This window comes from Bos indicus, chromosome 17 (assembly GCF_029378745.1).
Source record: "Bos indicus isolate NIAB-ARS_2022 breed Sahiwal x Tharparkar chromosome 17, NIAB-ARS_B.indTharparkar_mat_pri_1.0, whole genome shotgun sequence".
Lineage (NCBI taxonomy): Eukaryota > Metazoa > Chordata > Mammalia > Artiodactyla > Bovidae > Bos > Bos indicus.
The window spans coordinates 60,900,124-60,912,210 of record NC_091776.1 but is presented as its reverse complement, the minus strand read 5'-3'; the positions used below and the strand labels follow the sequence as shown (position 1 = coordinate 60,912,210).

The window sequence follows — 12,087 nt, the reverse complement described above, 5'->3', positions numbered from 1 at the left end:
CATATTCAGGGTACATCAATGACCAACATGACTTCCTGCTGTTAACCTTGATCACTTGAATGTCTTAGGGTTCTGCTGCTGCTGCTGCTGCTAAGTCGCTTCAGTCATGTCTGACTCTGTGTGACCCAGTGGACGGCAGCCCACCAGGCTCCCCTCGTCCCTGGGATTCTCCAGGCAAGAACTCCGGAGTGGGTTGCCATTTCCTTCTCCAATGCATGAAAGTGAAAAGTGAAAGTGAAGTCGCTCAGTTGTGTCCAACTCTTCGCAACCCCATGGACTGCAGCCTACCAGGCTCCTCTGTCCATGGGATTTTCCTGGCAAGAGTACTGGAGTGGAATAGTACTGGAGTGGAATACCATTGCCTTCTAAAACTCTATAATTCTAAGATTTAAAAATTCAGTAATTCTCACACTTTGTATATTTTATTCTAAAATTCTATTAACTTAACATTCTAAAAGTCTATGCTTCCTTGATTCTTATGCAATTATAAAGCTTCAAGGGTATAAGGCACCTTAAAGCTAGTTTATAAAGTTAATTAACTTAATATTCTTGTGTGCTTGTGCTCAGTCTCTTAGTCATGTCCGGCTCTTTGCAGCCCCATGGGCTGTAGCCTGCCAAGCTCCTCTGCCCATGGAATTTTCCAGGCAAGAATACTGGAATGGGTCACCATTTCCTCCTCCAGGAGATCTTCCCGACCCAGGGATCAAAGCTGCATCTCTTGCTTCTCCTGCATTGGCAGGCAGATTCTTTATCACTAGTGCCACAAAAATTCCCAGATCTTACTCATTACATTTTCTAAAATTTTATGATTCTTAGGTTATATAAATTAAGAGCTGTCAGGCTTTAGGGGTTCAATTTTAAAAGACTTCTCTAATTCTGAAATTTTATGGTTCTGAGTTCTTATAGAGCTAGAATTTTAAGATTCTCTTGGTCTAATATTTAGAAACTCTAATTTTAAGATGCTATTGTTTTGTCTCCTAAAATTCTAAAATAATGTAGTTGTAAGTGCCTCTTGCAGAGAAGGCAATGGAAACCCACTCCATGTTCTTGCCTGGAGAATCCCAGGGATGGGGGAGCCTGGTGGGCTGCCGTCTATGGGGTTGCACAGAGTCAGACACTACTGAAGCAACTTAGCAGCAGCAGCAGCAGCAGCAAGTGTCTCCTGAACTAATATTCTAAAATTCCCTCACTCCAAGATTCTACGATCTCTTGCAGAATCTGCAGCTGGAGAGATATCTCTGAAGCCAAATAGTCACCTTCCCAGCGCTTGGACCCAGATTCTCCTGGGGCTCACCAGTTCAGTTCTAGATTTAGGTCAAGATCCAGCACCTGGCTCTGGAATAGAACTTGATCACCGGCTCTGGGTGGCTAGCTTCTCCACATCCATGAGGGGCACCTTAGGTGCACTGAAGGCTGGCTCCCATGGACCTAGGAACTGTCACAGGCATGGAGATGCTGCCTAATTAAATGAGCAGACACCAGTTGGTAGATGACAGGTCCTCAAGAGAACACAACACAGGACCAATAAGCTGTGTTGAAGGCTTCTTAGCTGGCAGACTCTTGTATCCCGATGTAAACGGAGAGCTGTTTCTTTAGACCCTTTCCTTCCTTTCCTATTTTGAAATTTTGCCTGGAGCCAGTCCTTGCTAAAGGCCAATTTTCTTCCCCATCTCCTTACGATTTATGGTCCTTCCTGGTTGCTCTCTTTGCTGGGTAATAGAGATGAGAGAGCAAAGTGGGTGATCGTTTTGAGCAGGAGGGATGTCAAAGCTATTTCTCCCAATCCTTCCAGTTTCTTCTCACTTTCCTTACAACTCTTGGAGAGGAGGTATGAGGCAGGGGGTTTTCAGTTTCAAATACAGGAACCCCACTCTGCCAATTAGGATGGTATTTGGCTGCAGATGATAGAAATGCAAGTACAATAGTTGAAACAAGCAGAGGGGGTTATTTTTTTCACAGGTAACAAGAATCCAGAGATAAACATTGCATTTATCATCCAGATAGGAAAAAGTGGAAGGGCAGAGAGCAAAGAGCTAAGAGCCTTCTCCCAGGGTCTTGTGTTTTTCCTTGAGAATGAATGTCCTGCCGAGGACTGCCACTCACCTCATTGCCTAGCACTGGGTCACATGGCCACTGAGAGCTGCAAAAAGGTCTGAGCACACATTTCAGTTAGCTGCATTGCGGCCTCAAGTAAAATCTGGGTAGTGCAGATAAGGAAGAGAGGAAAAATGGATACTGATAGGTGACCAGCAGCATCTGCCATACCAATAAAACTTATGTAACTGGCAGCTCAGACAATGAAGAATCTACCTGCAATGCAGGAGACCTGGGTTCAATCCCTGGGTTGGGCAGATCCCCTGGAGAAGGGAATGGTTACCCACTCCAGTATTCTTGCCTGGACAACCCCATGGACAGAAGAGCCTGGCAGGCTACAGTTCACAGGATCGAAAAGAGTCAGACACGACTGAGCTACTAACACACACACACACACTACTAAAGATAAAAGGAGAGAATCCTGACATGCAGGGGTTTCAGGCATGGCTGGATCCAGGTGCTCAAACAATGTTGTTAGTAATTGTGGTTCCTCTGTGTGACTCCACTCTGGGTGGCAAAATGGCTTCTAGCAACTGCAAGCTGACTTTGCTATGCTATCAGGCCAGCAATCCCGAGAAAGCAGAACACTTCTTTCCTAGTAGCTCTAGGAGGTCAGACATCCATCTCTGGCTTACTTCAGTATGGCTGAGAATAGAACTTGTAGTGGAAAACATACTCGGATTGACCAGGCTTGGGGAGTGTCCTGGGGCTGCAGGTGGGGTCAGGTCCAGTGAAACTACATGGGTGGAGACAGAGGAGATGGAGGTAATCACAAGAGGAGACAGGTAAGGTCATGTGTTTCCACACTAGGATGGACATGGACATGCCAAATTGTTGTCTGGAAAATCCCATGGACAGAGGAACCTGGCGGGCTACAGCCCATGGGGTCTCAAAGAATCAGACACAACTGTGCAACTAACACTTTCACTTTTTTTTTTTTCACGGAATGCTAAACATGGGCCAAGCTTCTCTCTACATGCATGTTCTCATTCATCCTCCTCACAACAGCTCCATGAGTGGGTAAGATGATGCAGGTTGGGGAAACGGAAGTTCTCCCGTTTTTTCTCCGTGTTTTCTCCATTACTCCCAGTGAAGGTCAACAGAGGATCAGCAAAGTTTCTGAATGCTGAGTCATAAGTCAGAAGAATTGGGTTTCATTCAGTCATCACATACTCCTTATTCTTCCTGTGTGATTTCAAGTTCATCACATCCCTCTTTAAAGACCTCAGTACCCCTCTGTGAAAGGTGCAGACCTTCCTAAAACCCTTTCATCCTTAAGACTGTTGGCTCTGAGGTCAGACACCTTTGTTTCATTCTAGTCTCTGCTGCTTCCTAGCTCTGTGGCCTTGAATAATTCACCTCCCCATTTGGAACCTCGGTTTCCCCAACCTCCATCAACCTACGTACTCATAGAGCTGTTGTGAGAAGGATGAATGAGAACATGCATGTAAAGCATGTAGCTAGATGCTTGGCCCGTGTTTAGCATTCCTTGAAAAAAAAAATAGTGAAAGTGTTAGTCGCACAGTCGTGTCTGACTCTTTGAGACCTCATGGGCTGTAGCCCGCCAGGCTCCTCTGTCCATGGGATTCTCCAGGCAACAATTTGGCAGTAGTCATCGTCACCGTCATCCTGGTTATTATTATTATTACCAGCCTCAGGCCCCTGCCCCAGGAAGATTCCCACAGAGTCTCAAAGCATCATAGCAATGTAGAACAGACCCTCAAATACAGGAACTCAGTTCCCTTTGCCTATGTCTCATCTCACCTCCAACAGCCAACTGCCTTTTCCAGTTTTTGCTTGGGTTGTCTCCCCCTCATCATAGCTTGGGGGACAGTGGCTGACCCCTTCTTTAAACTCATCTCCCTCCGTGTTCCAGGAGGGCCATCCCTGTTGGAAAAAAATGACTCACAAAAGATCCCTCAGCAGCAATTATCTAAATGGGAGGCTGGGAGGGGGAGAGCCATTTAGAATCCACTTCATTGCGGGATTAGCTAATTAATTAACGGTTTCACTGACAACTCGTCAGAGAAGTGTGTGTTAAACAGGAGCGCAGTGGGGCGTGATTTATAGACTTTGACACCCCCATCCCCGGCCTCTCCAGCCAAGCCCCCTCCCTCCCACTCACCCCATGGCCCCCACCCTTTTGCTCACCACTCCCCACCCCAGAGCATGGAAGCCTGGGGACCTCGGGAGCTCCCTCTGGAGTCCTGGGGCTGGGCTCTGGCTGGGGGAGGGCGGGGCACATGGAGATGACAGAAGGGCGGCCGGGGAGCGGGTAGTGGACTGGGGTGACAGGGAGACAATGAAGAGATAACAAGGCAGCTGAGGCTCCAGGGATGGCTGCATCTGCCCCTTGCCCCCAGCCCAGAGCCACTCCATCTGTGCCCGTCCCGGCATGCGGGGTCCAGTAGGCACCTGCCGGTCACCGCTGCTCCCCCTGCCTCCCAACAGTCCAGGGCTTTTCAGAGCCCTGTCCACACTATTCGTGGAAAAGAGAGCACTGTTCAGGGAGACCGGAGACTGGGCTTCAACTTTCTCTTGGGAAGGAGGTTTAGAGGACTTGAAATAGATGAGGGAAGATGAAGGGCAGGGTGCAAAAGCAGGGTGAGAAAGACAGGAGCCGGAAGTGAGGATGCTGTATATTCTCACCGACTTCCTGCACTGAGGTTTCTTCAAACGCATCCCACAGGCCACCTGCTTCAGCACCACCTGGAGGACGGTGTATCAACGCTATGCTCGGCCCGGATAGAGTGTCCACCAGCCCAACATCACACTTAGTTGTGGGGCCAGGTGTATGCAGTGTTAACACCCTGATTCTGAATGCCGGGAAAGCGTACGTGCTTGACCAGCGCTTTTGCTAAAGGAGACCACTAATTTGATCCATACGGTGAACCTGGTAAAGCCCAGATCCGTATTTCAGCTTTGGATTCTCTTTGCTACTGTGGGAATTCTCAGCCAGCTGCAGGGTGAATGTGGGGGCCCTGGAGTTGCAAGGAGAATGTTCTGTGGGTAGACAGACAGGCAGGTTTTTGGGGAAGAGGTTCTGGAGCATCCATAGATGCTCTTAAGCTGTGGATGACCTTAGAAGGAGTGCTGTGTGCTTAGTCGCTCAGTTGCGTCTGACTCTTTGGGACCTATTGGACTGTAGCCCACCAGGCTCCTCTGTCCATGGGATTTTTCAGGGAAGAATTCTGGAGTGGGTTTCCAATTCCTTACCCAGGGCATCTTCCCATCCCAGGGATCGAACCCATGTATCTCGTGTCTCCTGCTTTACAGGCAGATTCTTTACATGCTTGAGCCATCGGAGAAGCCCCCAGAAGAGGTAAAGCATCTTTAGATTAGCATCCCTGAAATTGTTTCCTTCTCTCCGTGATTCTGGAAGAATCATCCAAATCCTTCACACCATGGACCGATGTGAGGACACCAGCAAAGAGATGCTTCACAGGGCAACCCATGAGACACCCCCGCACCCCCGCAGGGCTCTTTCCATCAGTCCCTATTCCCTCCCTGCTCCCACCAGCACCTGCACACCGAATGGGACTCAGCCCCACTTCTCAGTCATTAGGGGTTTGTTCACCAGGTGCTCAGATAGGAGGCACCTGGGCTGGGTCGTGTCCACCAGGAAGGTCCTTTCTCCAAGGAGATGGACTATGCTGTGGGGTCCTTGATGGAGACCACCCCACCAGGAGGATGGGGGGGATGGAAAGAGAGGAAAGGGGTCCATGTCTGTCCCACTCCAGCACAGAGGCTTCTGAAAGAGGACTTGGAGAGTCCACGCTACCTTGTGTGGTAGGAACCATTGTCCCCACTGTATCGATGAGCAGAGGCATTAGATTAAGTGGCCACATTAGTGAATAATGGAGTTCAGTAAATGTTTTACATATATGTAAATGTGCATATGTTATGTATGTATTATGTGTATGTGTAAAAGGCAGTAAACTCAACATTCAGAAAACGAAGATCATGCCATCCAGACCCATCACTTCATGGGAAATAGATGGGGAAACAGTGGAAACAGTGGCAGACTTTATTTTTTTGGGCTCCAAAATCACTGCAGATGGTGACTGCAGCCATGAAATTAAAAGACGCTTACTCCTTGGAAGGAAAGTTATGACCAGCCTAGATAGCATATTCAAAAGCAGAGACATTACTTTGCCAACAAAGGTCCGTCTAGTCCAGGCTATGGTTTTTCCTGTGGACATGTATGGATGTGAGAGTTGGACTGTGCAGAAGGCTGAGCACCGAAGAATTGATGCTTTTGAACTGTGGTGTTGGAGAAGACTCTTGAGAGTCCCTTGGACTGCAAGGAGATCCAACCAGTCCATTGTGAAGGAGATCAGCCCTGGGATTTCTTTGGAAGGAATGATGCTAAAGCTGAAACTACAGTACTTTGGCCACCTCATGCAAAGAGTTGACTCATTGGAAAAGACTCTGATGCTGGGAGGGATTGGGGGCAGGAGGAGAAGGGGACGACAGAGGATGAGATGGCTAGATGGCATCACTGACTCGATGGACCTGAGTCTGGGTGAACTCTGGGAGTTAGTGATGGACAGGGAGGCCTGGCGTGCTGCGATTCATGGGGTCGCAAAGAGTTGGACATGACTGAGCAACTGAACTGAACTGAACTGAAAAGGCAGTAAAAAAAAAAAAAATCTCTCTCTCTCTCTCTCTCTCTCTCTCTCTCCTAACAGTAGAGCAGCTCCTGGCACAGAGTGAGGACTCAGTAAATGCAATTATTATTTCACTTTATGTATCTACAAAGCAGACCCCACTAGGAGCCCGACATTCGTCACCTGCTTCAGTCTTCACAAGGGCTCCCTAAGGAAGGTAGAAGAATGCTTTCCATCACAGAGGAGAAGAGAGGCACAGAGAGGGTCGGAGGCTTCCCCAATGTCACACAGCGGGTGCTGGTGGAGCTGGATGTTTGGAACTGGGCGAAAGGGGTAGGCGGGCGGTCAGAGCCTGACATCATCACCGCCGGATCTAGAGACCTCATTTTGCTGGGAAGCCTGTGTGAGAGTCAGGCCTGCTCACTCTGCGCCTCAGCTGTGGACCCCTTCCAGGCCCAAGTTTCAGCCTCGCAGACCGAGTCAGGTGTCGAAATCCCTCCTCTGAGTCCGCAGGTGGGGAGGTGGGGCTCAGAGAGGGACAGGGGCTTGCCCCAGGTCACACAGCCCACCAGGGGCAGGGCGGGGGGAGACCCTTGACCTCCCGCTGCCCTTGGCCCTCCCCAGCTCAGAGTTCAAGGATGCGGAGAGGACCAGACAGGGGTTAAAACCCACCCAAACGCGAAACGGCAGCCCCAGCCGCCCCCCGGCCGGGGCTCACTCCCTGACCGCCGCCCCCACCGCGGGCCGGCCCGCATCTGGGCGCAGGGAACAGATTTCCCGTTTCACACAGCGCACAATGGGCCGCCTCAAAGGCGCGCCGCGGGCATTGTTCGGGCCGGCGCCCGCGCGTCCTACCTCCGCGCGCGAATTAACCCCCGTCACCCTCGCCATTGTCGCCGCGCACTTCGGGGCCGGCCACAAAGGCGCCAGAAAACCCTGCCGTGTTCGGAAGGATGGGGGTGGGGGGAGGGAGCCACCGGGATGCGAGGTAGGGAGGGGGCGCAGGCAGGCTGGGGCGAGGACCCGGAGGGAGGGAAACCGCCCAATGGTGGGGGGTGGGGGGGTGCAGAGTGCGGCCTGGACGGGAATGGGGGGGCGGAGGGGGGAGGGGAGGGGCTGGAACAAGCCGCAGGGGCACAGGCAGGATGGGGGGGGGGTGGTAAAGCATGGGAGGTGGGGTGCACGCTGGATGGAGGTGCTGGATATGGGAGTGGGGGTGCGGGTCAGAGCCTGACACCATCACTGCCGGATCTAGAGACCCCATTTTGCTGGGGATTGGGGTGGGGGTGGGGGGCGGCTGGAGCAGGGGCGGGGCATAGGCAAGAAAGAAGGGGCACTTGGAGCCCAAGGGTGGGAGGGCAAAAGTGGGGAGAGCGGGTGGGGCAGGCAGGATGGAGGGTGCTTGGAGAGGAAGGAGGTGGCTGGCCGAATTGGGGTGGAGGGTGCAAATCTGCTCTGCTATCCACACCCCTGGTCTTTGGGTCTACATTAGCTTTCTCTCTCGCTGTTCCTCCCCGCCTCCCTCCTTCCCTTCCTTTCTCCCTTCTCTCTTTCTCTCTCCATTCTTTCTCCGTCTGCCCGTGACTGTCTCCCTGTCTCTATCTTTTTTGTGTTACCATTTCTTTGCCTCTCCGTTCTCTCTTTTTATTTCGCTTTACCTCTCTGGTTATTTGACTCTGTCTCTGTCCCCATCTCTGGGTCCATCTCTGTATGTCTCACTGTCTCCATCTCTCTGCCTGTCCGATTCTCTCTTTCTCTCTGTTTCTGACCATCTTACTCTGTCTTTGCTGCTTTAATTCTGTTTCTGTGAATGTGTCTGTCTGTCCGTCTCTCTCCAGGACAAAGAAGGGTGCCCTTGGTGGAGACTCTCAGCCCCTGCATTTGGATTGCTGCCCGGCCCCCTGCCCCTCCTCCTCCCACAAACAGTTGTGCTGACATCTCAGGAAAGAAGGGCCTGAGTGGGGGCTTCATGGAGCCCATTGTACAGATGGGGAAGCTAAGGCTCAGAGATGTCAGTCCAGTGATTATATGCCCTGCCCTGCCCTATTTTCCGGAGTCAAATATTCAGAAAAATAACCAAGTTGTCCAAGAGTGACCTCTAGCATCCTGGGACATTGTCCCTTCTCAGCAGGGGTCTGTGTCTTGGGTCTCCCAGGCAGGCAGGCAGGCCCCTAGGTTCCCAGGCCCCAGCCTTGGAGATAGCTCTTGGAGACCCCAACTCACCATCTCCTACTCAGCTGTTAATGCCTCCCAGACTGATCCTGTGCTTCTGCTGGGGTGAGTCCTTCTTTCTCTGGGGCCTCCTGCTGCACTGTGGGGGTGGGTGGGGGAGGGGCGGGACTGAGGAGGGGGCACCCTGGCTGGGGTGATGGCACTGATTCCTCCCCTAGAGAGAGACAGCCCCCAGCCAGGCCTGCTGTGGGTTAGATAAGGAGCAAAGCCACACAGCTCATCCTCCTTTTTTGTAATCTCCTCCACCACCATCCCTCCCCAGCACTGACTCCCCCACTTTTTTTTTTATATCATCTTTATGGCTTTGGAATTATCTGGGCTGACACTGCATTCATTTAGCCAAGGGCAGGTGGGGTCACAAGAGACAACTTACTCATATGTGTATATATTCTCTGTGTCCCTCTGCCCCTACTCTCTAGTGGGGACTTTGGAAAAGAGGGAATAAGGAAACTGGAGGAGAGGTTGGGGACAACCAGCTCAGGGCAGAAAAGAGATTTTGAGTGCCAGAGACCCTGTGGTGACAGAGGCCAGTTCTCAGCCAGCCATGGCTGAACCTCTGCCCTCCGCCTGCTCACCTCCTACCCCTTCGAGGAGGAGAATCATCTAAGGCTTAGTTAAAGAGGCACTGGATGACAAAGGAAGTGAGTTTTAACAGTAAATATCCCTTTCCTTCCTCAAAATAGTCCTCAAATTTCAGAACATGGATTTAATTGTCACCTGGCTTGAGTCCTGTGTGAGGCTGTGTGACCTTGGGCAAGTGGCTTCATCTCTCTGAACCTCAGTGTCCCCATCTGTAAAATGGGGACAACAGTAAAGCCCACCTTCTCTCATGTTATGAGGATTAAATGAAAAGTTAATGGAACTGCTTGGCAATCACTGAGTATATCGTAAGGGTAGTATCATCACTGCCCTTAAAAGGGATTGCTTTTATTACTTGCTCTTTGTTTGCTGTTTGCTAGGGGTGCCCAGAGACAACTTACAGAGCCTCTGCCCCCAAAGGTGCTCTCTGACATGAAAGAATGGCTCTCCTTTCAACCGAGTTAGGGTTTTTGTTTTCATTTGTTTTGGCCATGCACAGCTTGTACAATCTTAGTTCTCCAACCAGGGATTGAACCCTCAACCTCTGCAGTGAAAGTACCCAGTCCTAACCAATGGATTGCTAGAGAAGTCCCCCAAGTTAAGTTTTTCTTAAATAGTTTTTTATTTCTGGACAGGGAACACAGATATGTTCACAGAGCTTAAAAGTGATACCAAACTTCAGAAGCAGATAAATTACAGGTGGATTATTCTCATCACCAAACAATCCACTACAGGGTTTTTTGAAGTGGTAAAGAAGATTGGAAGTGTGGAAATGTTAGCTGGAGCTCACTCAGCCTGGCTCCCCTCTGGAGCAGTTGATGGTGGGGAAGTGAAACAGGGTCTGGCCTGAGATAGGAGCTCTGGGTTTGCACATCTGACTGGGCAGTTGGGGGCAGATGGCTTCCCTTCTGAATCTAGTTTGTCCACTTGGATGACTGGTAGGCCCGATCACATGTCTGCAGCTGTCTCACCTTCACCCTCGGCCACGTGCTTCTGTTGCTTCGCTGGACAACTGTTTCCCCTCTGGCCTCTCTGCTTCTTCTCCCCTCTCCCCTGTCCTCTCCCTTCTCCATATCACAGCCACAGAGACCTTCCAAAAACCTGAATCAGTTTCTTCTGCTTACAGCCTTCAAAAGCCTCCCCTTGTCTTCAGAAACCTTATTTTGGCCTCTGAGGCTCTCCATGACCTGGCCAACTCATCTCACCTCCTCTCACTCCCTGCCTTGCCCACCTAAGTCCATCTGCTCCAACTCATTTCCACCTCAGGACCTTTGTACTTGCTGGTCCTTTCTGGGACACTTTACCCCCGACCACCCTGGCTGTTTCTTGTCCTTAAGTTCCCAGTTGAAATGTCACCATCTCATGACCACTCAATCTCGTAGACCTCTAATATTCACTCTGTCCTCTCTTATCTTATTTGTTCCTGGCCCTATCTGATACTATCTTGGGTCTTTGCTTGTTTCATGTCTGTTCCTCCCATCAGATTGTCAGCCAAGGGCAGGAAGCGGATCTGTCTTGTTCAGTAGGCATCTCAGTAACTTAGAGAGGAGCTGGTGCATAGCAGGGCTCAATGAGCATTTGTCAAATCAGTCATTGAACCCTGATGGTTCAGCACACTACTAGATGCATTTTTAGTTATTTATAAGTGAGTGAGTGGTTTCCTAACTTTTGAAAAACAAAATATGGCAGGAATTCAGTCACACAGGACAGTCTTCCCGGGTGCTTCCTTGCAGACTGGCATGCTGTCTTGGAGCAGGGATCAAAAGAGTGGGTTCCCAACCACCCCAGGGTGACAGGTGACTCTCAGCCAAGCCCACTCGGTTGCAGCTCAGGAAACATTTACTGAGGTCCTGTTGTTGGCAGTCTTTTAAAAATAATTTCTTATTTAGTTTTATTTTTGGCTGTGCTGGGTCTTCCTTCTGTGCAGGCTTTTCTCTAGTTTCCTGGGCTTCTTCTTGTAGTAGCTTCTCTTGTTGCAGAGCACAGACTCAATAGTTGTGGCACATGGGTTTAGTTGCTCTGCCACATGTGAGATCTTCCCCGATCAGGGATCGAACCCGTGTCTCCTGCATTGGCAGGCTGCTCTTTACCACTGAGTCGCCAGGGAAGCCCCTGTTGCTGGCAATCTTGATGACAAATTATTGTTTTCCTTTGCAGGACCTGGGCCTGCCTGCCGTGAGTCCCGTGATAGAAAAATGGTCACCAGCGACTGGCCTGAACGGTCTCCACAAGTCAGCTTGGCCACAGAGTTCTAAAGTGATTTCCGTCAACCAATAAACTGGAGATGCTGGATGAAATAAAGCTCTCAGAGAGGCTCATGGGAAATGCTGAGGGTCTGAGGAGGGAGGGGGAGGTTCTGAAAAGATAAGGCTGAGATGAGAGGAGAAAACGGTAGCAAAGAGATTGCATATTTAGTTCCTTGTTCGGGGAGGTGAGACTGGGTCTTTGCTTTCTGGTTCTCTTGCTTTGAATTGATTCTGAGACTCTCAGAAGACGTTTGCCTGATCACCTTGAAAGGATCATATAAAGTAGATGCTGGAAGGGACCAATATTTATTGAGGGTCCAGTATGT

The 12,087-nt window shown here is 50.4% G+C and overlaps 1 long non-coding RNA gene across 2 annotated transcripts; it reads left to right on the top strand.

Annotated features, from left to right (window-relative positions):
* Positions 1-6,878: 6,878 nt before the first annotated feature.
* On the top strand, positions 6,879-11,816 carry LOC139176854 (uncharacterized). 2 transcript variants are annotated; one of them, XR_011561333.1, is made up of 3 exons: positions 6,879-7,225; positions 8,543-8,981; positions 11,673-11,816. It is a non-coding gene; the product is annotated as an uncharacterized lncRNA (long non-coding RNA). The 2 variants fall into 2 exon arrangements; XR_011561332.1 differs by lacking the exon at positions 6,879-7,225 and adding an exon at positions 7,585-7,692.
* The last annotated feature ends 271 nt before the right edge of the window (positions 11,817-12,087 follow it).